The sequence below is a fragment of the Portunus trituberculatus genome, chromosome 41 (assembly GCF_017591435.1).
Source record: "Portunus trituberculatus isolate SZX2019 chromosome 41, ASM1759143v1, whole genome shotgun sequence".
Taxonomy (NCBI): Eukaryota; Metazoa; Arthropoda; class Malacostraca; order Decapoda; family Portunidae; genus Portunus; species Portunus trituberculatus.
This window is the reverse complement of record NC_059295.1, coordinates 532,085-543,653: the sequence shown is the minus strand read 5'-3', so window position 1 is coordinate 543,653 and position 11,569 is coordinate 532,085. Positions and strand designations below refer to the sequence as shown.

General features: G+C 39.2%; 1 non-coding gene across 1 annotated transcript; it reads right to left on the bottom strand.

The window, feature by feature from the left end:
• Positions 1 to 6,264: 6,264 nt before the first annotated feature.
• On the bottom strand, positions 6,265 to 6,383 carry LOC123517217. Its single transcript, XR_006678422.1, has one exon. It is a non-coding gene; the product is annotated as a 5S ribosomal RNA (ribosomal RNA).
• Between the last annotated feature and the right edge of the window lie 5,186 nt (positions 6,384 to 11,569).

Below are 11,569 nucleotides of genomic sequence, written 5' to 3'. Positions count from 1 at the left end.
ACTGCCAACTCCTCTGACACTCTTTGTGACGTGACACTCAGTGTAGTGAAGTGAAACGAATAGTGCTCCATTTACATGCTGACCATCTTGTATATTATCTATTTTTAAGTCTTGTAAATATTGTAGAGAAATAGATTGTAGTACCCTTAGAATAGGTAGCACACGACAGTGCGCCTTTGGGTACATGTTCTTTGTATTAAGTTATGTTTAAATAAAAAAAGAGAGAGAGAGAGAGAGAGAGAGAGAGAGAGAGAGAGAGAGAGAGAGAGAGAGAGAGAGAGAGAGAGAGAGAGAGAGAGAGAGAGAGAGAGAGAGAGAGAGAGAGAGAGAGAGAGAGAGAGAGAGAGACTTATTTGGCTCAGACTTTTTGCAAAGTATGGAGCACAGGTTCCAAACACTATTTTGCACATAATGTTTACACAATTTTCATATCTATTGAAACAGTCTTGGCGAACATAGCTAGATCATTTTGTAACCCGCACCGAGAATCCTGGAATAACATAACAAATTTGAATTGGTTTGGTAGGTTTCTATAATACATTGGTATGAATTGGTTTCTCAATCTTAAGATTTCCTGATCCTTACATAGAAACAGAATATGGTATTCATCTCCTATTTCATTTTCATTACATTTTGTGCAAATTCTATTTTCTCTAGGTGTGCTGTTGATAGTCCATAGTTGGTGTGCTGTTGATTGTGCAATAGATAGTCTATGGTTGCCAGTTCTAAATCTACACAAGGAGATTCTTCCTTGTTCTGATAATCTTACTAAATAATTTTGTATGATAAATTGATCCATATGAGAAACATAAGTGCTGCATGAAGATTTGTTACGTAACGTGGCATTCCACTCTGCGATCCATTGATCCTTCACGTTCCTTTCAAAAGCAAGTTTTACCCACAAAGAATTACTTCCATTCTCTTCATACCATATACCTGAGATACCTGAATGATCTAACAGTGATTTTACATATTTCAACCAAGGGAACCTAAAACTATTTTCATCATGCAGTTTCAAGAGACACTTGTACATAATGTAACTAAGTTTTCTTTGCTTACCATTGATTAACCTTTACCAATAATTTAACATTCTACTTTTGATGCGAGTATTGACAGGATATTTATCCAATTCTCCGTAGACCATAAGATTACAAGTAGTCTTCTTAACACCTAAAATATGTTTAAGAAATGTTAAATGTACAATCTGAATTGCTTTAAATACCTTGTATTCCCAGATCACACAATCATACGTTATCATAAGCAACACCATTGCATCAAATCATTCTAGTTGTAAATCAATTTAATTGGTAAAACTAAATTTTTGACACTTTGCAATCAAACTGTACACATTGCTCTCCTTCTTTCCTGACACAAATTTTCCTGACATATCTTAAAACTTCCATTATAGCTCAAAGTCATGCCCAGGTATCTATATTCATCTACTATTTCGATTTGTACCCCATTGAAAAGAAAATTACAATTTCTTTCATAATCTTTCTTCTTAGTAAATACAGTGATTTTAGTCTTTCTACAGTTTATATCTAATTTCTACCTGTCACAATATACTTTCATAGGTTTAAGTGTTTTCGTCTTCAGCTACTATGACAGCGTCATCTGCATACATGAGAATTAAAACCTTGAGCATAGTGTCAATCCATTCATCACCTGTTTTAACAAAATCACAACAATTCTCTAGTAAATGATCTTCAGTATCATGTACGAACAAAGAAAACAACATTAGTGATAAATTTTCTCCCTGCCTTACTCCACTATAGCTTACAAAATAATCTGAGTATTTCTGATTACATAAGACACAAGACTTAATATTATTATACATATTCTTAATAACTCTCATAGTCTTACCATCAGCTCCTACTTTTAGTAATTTATACCACAAACCATCTCGCCAGACAAGATCGAATGCTTTTCTATAATCACTGTACAAGCAAAACAATTTCTTCTTCCTGTGCAAAAACAAATCAATCAAACTCTTTGTTACAAAAACATGGTCTACAGTTGAATGTCCCTGTCTAAAACTTCCCTGAATTTCTTTAATAATTTCATTTTCTTCACAGAAATCAGCTAATCTCATATTTAACAAAGTAGTAAAAAACTTTCCCAAACAACTTAATTGACAGTGTGATGCCTCTGATTATTCACATCAGTAACTTCTCCCACTTTTTTCATAGATAGGAACAATGATTCCAGTCAACCAGTCATCTGGTACGTCTCCTGTATCCAAAACTTTGTTAAACAGTTTAACATACAAAGGACCTATCATCTCTTTTGTACTTTTTATATATTCATTAATGATGTTATCAATACCACCAGCTTTATTGTTTTTAAGTTTACTAATACATTTTAATAGTTCAGCTTCAGTTACTTCTTTATTCAATGGGATATTAGCCTGAATGTCAACATTGATTTTAGATGTTCATTACTGTGTTCTGTTCCAGCTAGACGCTTAAAATGCTCTTTGATCTATGTGACTAGAATAATTGGTATATCACATTTTTTATTTACTGCAAAATTTGACAATACAACCTGGAATCCTTGATTTTGGTATTTCTTAGCCTTGAGATAATTTTTTTTTTCTTTTGTTTTGAACTCTTAATTTCCTGCTTGTATTTCTTACTCTTTCTAATCATGTCATTGTAGGAGGTATCGGTCTTCAAAATGTTGTTCTTATGTTTAGCCTTATGATATTCTTGTCTACTACTCTCATAACATTGCTTGTCATAAGTTAACATTGCCCTGCTGTTAGACTTCCTTGTGTATTTCTTGTATTTGGGAGGAAATGTTTCCAAGGCTGTGTTCAGAAATTCTTTTTTAACTATTTAGCGATATCATTAACATATTTATGATCAGCATTTTCAGTTACACTCAGGGCATGGTTATGGTTTATGTTTTGAATATATTCAGCTTTATTCTTATTCCGTTTACTTGGCTTAATATCTTTCTCACAATGGTTCAACTTTACTATCTCTCCCAAGCAAGTTTCTTCCTTATTCTGAAAATTCTTGAAAGTAAAGGATATATCATAATGGACATGAAAAGAGTAAGTCAAAATCGCAAACCTTAAATGTTTGCACCATAGTTAACAGTACAGGTGAGACAATTATGTAGTCTACATCAGTACTGAAAACCGTTGTTGCCTTACCAATTCTTAAATCATCACCTACTCTCTCGTTGAATATACACACCATATTATTCTTGTACATTTCCAATAACTTTTAACCATAACCATTAACATTACTTTTGTCACACGAATACCTCTCTATCGGGATGTTACACTTAATCAAATTATTTATCATGAACAATATAATGTTTGTGGTCATCATCTGAAACATACTCATTAACATGGTCAATGTCAGAAATAACATTCGTGTGTGCATTAAAGTATTACATGGTAATAGTCATCAATATAATAATCCAACAAAAAAGTATCCAATGTCTCCAAAAGCCCTATACTCGAAAATCTGGAATTACTTGGTGAGATATAGACAGATGTAATAATGATACTCGTATGTCTTCTTAAACTTAAACATGACATGTCAAGAATAAGGGAAAAGTAGGCATCCGAAGTCCCACAAATTAGTTTGAAACAATGCTTTGATTCAGTTTTTACAGCAATCATGATTCCACCTGATCTGTGTAAAAAAAACTTCAAAGCCAATGGTATCGAATGAATCCTTCACATTCTACATATCAATTTCATCGCATCTTATTTCACTAAAACACAATATATCATGATTTTTACACACATTGAAAAACTCTGGAACTCGTAACTTTTTCTTAAGTCCACAAACGTTTAATTACAATATAGAAATGCCTTTGAATGTAAATGAAACATTACCGTCGTTACTATTAACTACGGTCTTACCTCGGGTAACGACTTTTTTTCTGGTGAACATGGTTGTGCGCCACATTTGTCCTAGGCGAAGTTTACCCACGCAATATGGTCCATTTGTAATCGTTTCCAATCTGGTGTTACAATACCCACTTTGTTCAAGTCGTCCGGAGTGTTGATCTCTATGGCACGGTTCGGATCGTCAGTTAACCAGGCCAAAATCTTGCCGTTCCTTGTCGTAACGTTCTTCACACCAGCTTGTTCCTCCACCATTCGTCTCATTGCAGATCGAAGAGGCGTCAGGTCTTCATTGATGAACACTCTGCTGTCTTTTTTTATCAATTCACCTTTTCTACGGAGAAGTGCATTCCTCTTCTTTCTTCGACAGAATCTCACAATGACAGGGTGTTCACGGTCTCGAGGCTTCCCCAAACAGTGAACCACTGAGATGTCATCGGCTCGTAAACTGACACCCATACTCGAAGCAAGCTTGATAACTTTCTCTTCCAGCACTTCCTCATCAACTGCACTTCCCTCCTCCATTCCAGATGCGTAGGTTATCACTTCGTTGGTATTGTTCTATGCTATGTCACACTCGTACTTCATTTGCAAGGCTTGCCGTTGTACCAAAAAGCTATCAACTGCTTGACTTTTCACTGTTTCGGTTATCCTGTTCATGGCTGCTGTCATGGCGGCAGTCACTGAGACGGTAATTACCATGGCAATTTCAGGTAACAAGGTATCGATTATATCTTTTGCCATCTTCGTCATGTCCTTCTTCTTGCTGATAGATATAACTTTCAGTTCTTCCTCTACTTTTTCTTTCACCAACACCTCCATGTCCGTAGACGTAGGTTCAGCCATGGTGCAGAAAATTTCCAAGTGGAATACGGAACAGCAGGAACTCAGGCACGTCTGCTCGCCAGGTAGCCAGCGAGAGAGAGAGAGAGAGAGAGAGAGAGAGAGAGAGAGAGAGCATTATTATCATCAGTTGTTGAGAAATAATTTTGCTGCCTTTGCTTAGGAATCAAATTCTGGTGACTTAGAAAAAAAAATGTTATTGCGGAAATAATGGAAAAAGCATCAGGTAAAGCTTTTCTTTGAAAGAGTTCCAAACACTAGCAGAAAAGAAAAACTGGCGCTTTAAGACTCCTACCGGCATGAGGCGTAGCCCAATTGAGTCATTTGAGTTGGACACCCCTGCCTAAAAAAAGATGCTCGGAAAGCTATGAGAAGAAGTAAGGATAGTGGTATGAAGGATGAGGAATAAGGATGGCAGTGTCAAGACGAGTAAGGATATAAAAGGCTGTAAAAATTAATGCTAGCAGTGTTTAGACCAGGAATGGGCAAACTTTTCAGTGCCAAGGTCACTTTAAAAAATCACAATCTTATGGAGCCGTATATAAAATTAACCCAAAATTATTAATATTTAAAATATGAAATAAAAGGCTTTTAAAGAAAGTCACCTTCTCACGCATATGTACTGTACATCAGCGGGAAGATAATTAAAAGCTCTCAGTATTTTTTTTTGCCGTTCTTTATTAACTTTCTCTTTCAAATTTACAAACATTTGTCTTGACGACGGCCACCCCGTTCGCCACGCAGCTCGGCGTGACGGGAATCTGGCGATCTCAGAGTATCCCATCACCCCAGGGCCATCTCGACCACCAAGGCAGGATTGGGCTTCGCTCTCCGCCCTCACGTGCTTCTTGGGGAAGATGAAGGAAGCCTCCTCCTTCCCGAGCAGCACTGGGCGTGGAACAGGACACCCACACACTCCACGGGGCCACACTCGCTGAGTCATGCAAACAGTTGCTGTGCTGTTTCGTTTTGATGATTGTCTGAGAAAGGAAATCCTGATGTGCTGCAGTTCTGCACTAAACAAAGTTCATGGATGGAATGACGAAGCGATAGTAACAGTTAACCATCATTGCTTTCCAGTCTTCACTACGCTCCTATTTCGCTTAACCGTCATTGTCTTTACCGTTAGTACTTTCTTGTGTGGAAAAGACATCCTGCGTGTCCAAGTCGCTCTCTCTCTCTCTCTCTCTCTCTCTCTGTGCGTGTGTGTGTGTGTGTGTGTGTGTGTGTGTGTGTGTGTGTGTGTGTGTGTGTCTGTAATTCACCACGGCAGTCTGCTGGTCACCCAGCCAGTCTTCCCCATTACAGATCGAGCTCAGAACTCATAGACCGATCTTCGGGTAGGACTGAGACCACAACACACTCCACACACCGGGAAAGCGAGGCCACAACCCCTCGAGTTACATCCCGTACCTATTTACTGCTATGTGAACAGGGGTTACATTAAGAGGCTTGCCCATTTCCCTCACCGCCCCCGGGACTCGAACCCGGGCCCTCTCGATTGTGAGTCGAGCGTGCTAACCACTACACTACGCGGTGTGTGTATAATGGAATGCCAACAACATCCGGTGTTCCCAGGCGGTCAGCCATCCAAGCACTAACCGGACCCAACGTTGCTTAACTTCGCTGATCGGACGAGAAGCGGTGTGTTCAACGTGATGTGGTCGTTGGCTGTGTGTGTGTGTGTGTGTGTGTGTGTGTGTGTGTGTGTAATTCACCTCGGTCGTCTGCTGGTCACCCAGCCAGTCTTCCCCATTACGGAGCGAGCTCAGAGCTCATAGACCGATCTTCGGGTAGGACTGAGACCACAACACACTCCACACACCGGGAAAGCGAGGTCACAACCCCTCGAGTTACATCCCGTACCTATTTACTGCTAGGTGAACACATTAAGAGGCTTGCCCATTTGCCTCGCCGCCTCCGGGATTCGAACCCGGACCCTCTCGAGTGTGAGTCGAACGTGCTAACCACTAAACTACGCGGTGTGTGTGTGTGTGTGTGTGTGTGTGTGTGTGTGTGTGTGTGTGTGTGTGTGTGTGTTTCACTGTTTGATCTGCTGCAGTCTCTGACGAGACAGCCAGACGTTACCCTACGGAACGAGCTCAGAGCTCATTATTTCCGATCTTAGGATAGGCCTGAGACCAGGCACACACCACACACCGGGACAACAAGATCACAACTCCTCGATTTACATCCCGTACCAACTCACTGCTAGGTGAACAGGGGCTACACGTGAAAGGAGACACACCCAAATATCTCCACCCGGCCGGGGAATCGAATTCCGGTTCTCTGGCTTGTGAAGCCAGCGCTCTAACCACTGAGCTACCTGGTGTGTGTGTGTGTGTGTGTGTGTGTGTGTGTGTGTGTGTGTGCTTTATTTTCTTCCTGCCTTATTTCTCCGTTTCTCTCTTCCTATTCTCTCATTTCCTCCTTTTCTTCATCTCCCAATTTGCCTTCCTTTTCTTACCACCCTTTGCTTTTTTTTTCTTTTCCTTTCTTTCTTTGCTTCCTCTCCCAGTTTTCTTTTTTGCCTCATTCTTTCTCTCCATTCTCTCTCTCTTCCTCCCTTCAATACTTTCCTCTCATACCTTCCCTCCCTCACTCTCCTTTTCCCTCCCATCTTCTCCTTCATACAGAATAAATCTTCCACGCCACTAATTTCTTATATTCCAGTTTTTAATTACTAGGAAAAGTTTGTTACTTCCTGTGTGTGTGTGTGTGTGTGTGTGTGTGTGTGTGTGTGTGTGTGTGTGTGTGTGTGTGTGTGTGTGTGTGGAGTATGTGTATATATTTCTTTGGGTATGTATACTGACTCACTGAGCGATAATGAACTAAGAGGCTCAGTAGATATGAGGACTCGAGTCTCACTTTGCTTGGGTATCAAATGTCTTGATGACTACCTGTCTTGAGTATCAATTGCCAAGTGGAGCACATGACCTAAGTACCAATCGCTTAGGAACCAATTGACCTGCACCCGTTAATATTATGAAAAAAAAAAAATTAGGAGTTATTGTTAGCTCCGATTTTGGTTTAAGAAAACAATGTTTAGAGACTAGAAATAAAGCAGAAAAGTTACTAAGAATCATTCTTAGGTGTATTAAAGCAGAACTCCAGAAGTAATAGTAAAGTTATATTTGGACTGCATCTACATTATGCAGTACGGTTCTGGTCCCCATATTAGAGGAAGGATATAGGCCTATTAGAATCAGTGCAAAAGAGAATACAGGGGATGAGGGATATTCCATATGAAGCGATATTGAAGATACTAAATTTGCATTTCTTAGACAGACGTAGGTTAATCAAGAGGTTACCCGATACAAGTATTTAAGTGGTTGGGGGTTATAACAAAGGGGATATGAGCAAAGTTCTTAAGATCAGTAGCCAGGATAGAACCAGAAATAATAGTTTCAAGCTTGAGAAATATAGGTTTAGGAAAGAAATGGGAAGGAACTGGTCCTCTAACAGAGTGGTTGATGCATGGAATGGACTTGGTAATCATGATGTTAATGCCGTTAATATATGGAGCTTTTATAGAAGGTTACACACAGAGACTGTTGCGGGTAAACCTGACGGTCTCTTCCAGCTTCCTAAGGCGAGTTCACATGCACGTGTAAATTTACGGCTGGAAATGTTAGTCGCTAGAATTATCGAAAGAGCCCTGCTAGCCGGAACACGTTCTCACAAAGCGGCTGAGAAGTATTGGCTGGTTGGCCTACATTTCTTTTAAGAATAATGTTCATCTTAACAAAAGGCTATGCACAATTGCGATCTTATTAAATAGACACAAGTATTCAATCCTCACCTCCAACATCACCCTACAGAGAGGGAAACAGTCATCGGAGATTGGCAGCGACCTCATGTCTTTTATGCTGTACAACTAATTTTTGGGGTCCCAGACATGCTATTTGTCCCTCACTAGCTACAACATCTTCCTCTCTGCCTCTGGATAACCACATGTTCAAACCTTCCGTGACGTCACAATGTAAACAAAACCACTAGCGGCTGGAAATGACGAACGTGTCGGTCGGTCTTGTTTCGCGGTTAGTTTTTCCACCCGTTAGGCACCAAAATCTAGCCGATAACTCTAGCGGCTAGCATTTCCTGCAACAAATTGACACGTGTGAACCTGCCTTTAAATTCTTTATGGTCGTCAGTCATCATTCACCCAGGCTGTTGGTGGTTTCTTCACAACTTTTGTTTCCATCAGAGCACACATGTTCAGACAATGAATAAAAAAAAATTTCATTAGAAATATAAACCCTTTTGTCCACGTCATCTGTTTAAAATAATTCATTTAACCGAGAGAGAGAGAGAGAGAGAGAGAGAGAGAGAGAGAGAGAGAGATTCAAATGTATTACGTTCGTTATATATTATATTTAGTAAAAACAAGCCCCTCCAAAAAAAATAATGAATAAAACTTCGTTTTTTCCATAATTAGTTACATTGCTTTTTTTTCTTTTTTTCTTTTTTTTCTTGAAAGTATTGGAAAGTTTGGTGACGCCGTGGCCGGAGCGGTGTGCTCTGCAAGTCACGGCCACCCAGTGGGGCGGTAAGAATGCCATTAGTCCGATTACACCATTCACGGCTCCCCCCCAACAGGTCGACACGCACGTCGTAAGGAAACTCTCGGCATTACGTGAGCGAGTCAACTTAAATGTATACACACCAATGTGCGTGTTTGTGTGTATGTGTGTGTGTGTGTACATAGACCGCTTTGTGAACATGCTGAAGATAGCAGTTGCTGCAAATGTTTTTTTTAGGACTGCATGTCATGCTATTAATGGATGATGTTATCTTGGCCACCAGTAGAGGTACATGTTTAAGGAAACTTCGTGTTTTATGTCAATACTACGATGAATATGGTATGGTCATTAATGAGAAGAAGACTAAGATTTTTGTCATTAACGGAGGGAAACAGGATAAAGAAGAGTTAGTGATAGGTAGCACTAGGGTAGAATACACTGAACAATACGTTTATTTAGAAGCGTGGTTTACAGACTCGGGAAAGATGAAGGATGTGATGGCTAAGCATGAAGTACAGAGTGAAACTATTGTTGATAAGTTTTCCGTATTTTGTGCAGCCAATTCACGAATGTCATACATTTATAAGAAAAAAGTATCTGATGCAGCTGTCATGTCATCACTTTCATATAGCTCAAAATCATGGCTTACAAATAATGTAAAAGGTATAGAGAAGCAATGTAATAAATTAATTAAGTGCCTGCTACGGGTAAGGAAGAATACCAGTGTAAATCTATGTATGGTAGAAGCACGTATACCACCTTTTGATTACATTTTAGAAAAGAAGAAAAGAACATTCCTAATGTTAAAGAGTGAAAGAATTGACCATGAAGAACCATTTACCTTCGTTTTTTTACCTATGTAAGAACTATAATACGCCTGGATATAGAAATTTAGCAAGAGTTTTATGTGATGACCTGCCTTCAGATCCTATGGGTAAGATTAGGGACTATGTACAGAATAAAGCACCAACAGCAACGAAGTTAAATACCACCAGTGTTAAAGAGCTGAACCTTTCCTTGAATATTCATGATATTCATCTCACAACTAAATATATCCCAGATTATCATCGAGAGTCTCTCACACGAATCAGACTTATGTCTCATAACTTAAGAGTAGAGACAGGTAGATGGAACCGTACACCAGCTCCTCTCAGGATTTGCTCCTGTGATAATGTGGCCATACAAACGGAGAACCATGTACTGATTTCATGCTCCATATCAGAAGATTGCAGACATAGATACCCTATGTTAATTTTACTAGTACTGAGTGAAAAGGCGTTCTTGGCTGAGTTGTGCAAATATGTACATGAAGTACTAGGGAGGAATAATCATGTAATTGTTGATAGGCCCGCTTGAATGCATATTAATTGGACAAAATATTTGGTGTATTTAAGTATTACCTGTATTTTTATGCATGTCCCTTATACAGTTATGTATAATGTAAATGTTCAAATGTTATTTTGTCAATAAACTAACTAACTAACTGTGTGTGTGTGTGTGTGTGTGTGTGTGTGTGTGTGTGTGTGTGTGTGTGTGTGTGTGTGTGTGTGTGTGTGTGTGTGTGACAGAGAGAGAGAGAGAGAGAGAGAGATGGGAGGCTCTAAAACATGTAACTGGTGACATACACACACACACACACACACACACACACACACACACACACACACACACACACACACACACTTACATATCATTCTATTATCTGAAACGTAAAATTCGTTACACTAAACACAGTAAAAGTGTTCCACAAACTCAAACATATCTTCAAAGTAATATCTAGAAATAGTGATAAAATTTATATAAAAACAACTGCAAATAAAAAGAAACATATCAAAACATAACTGCAAGCAAAGCCAAACACACACACACACACACATGTTATCAAGGGAGGCGGTGGCATAGTGGATAAGGTGGTGAGAGTGGGATCGGGCAGACGTCCACGTGTAGGTTCGAATCCCACCACGTACAGCCTTAAAAACTTTGCTATTTGTCGAGTGGTTTAAAGTTATCTACATGTCACCATGATATCAAGGTTCTAGGTGGTTACACCCAAGATGAGTATGGGTGGTGATATGGGCCTTAATATGGGTACCACTATAAATAAAATTGCCTGCGCTACTAATGGGCGGAACCTGAACAGCGCTTCCCATACACTCTTCAAGTGTGTCTACAGGTGCTATAGGCCTTAACATAAAAAAAGAAAAAATATTTCTATCCTCATCAACATAATTAGCAGTTAAAATTTCTTTTCACTTTCGTGTTTGTTTTTATCTTTATTACTTTTTATTGTCATTACAAGTATTGTTATATCTTTGTTATTCCTTGAACTCCCTTC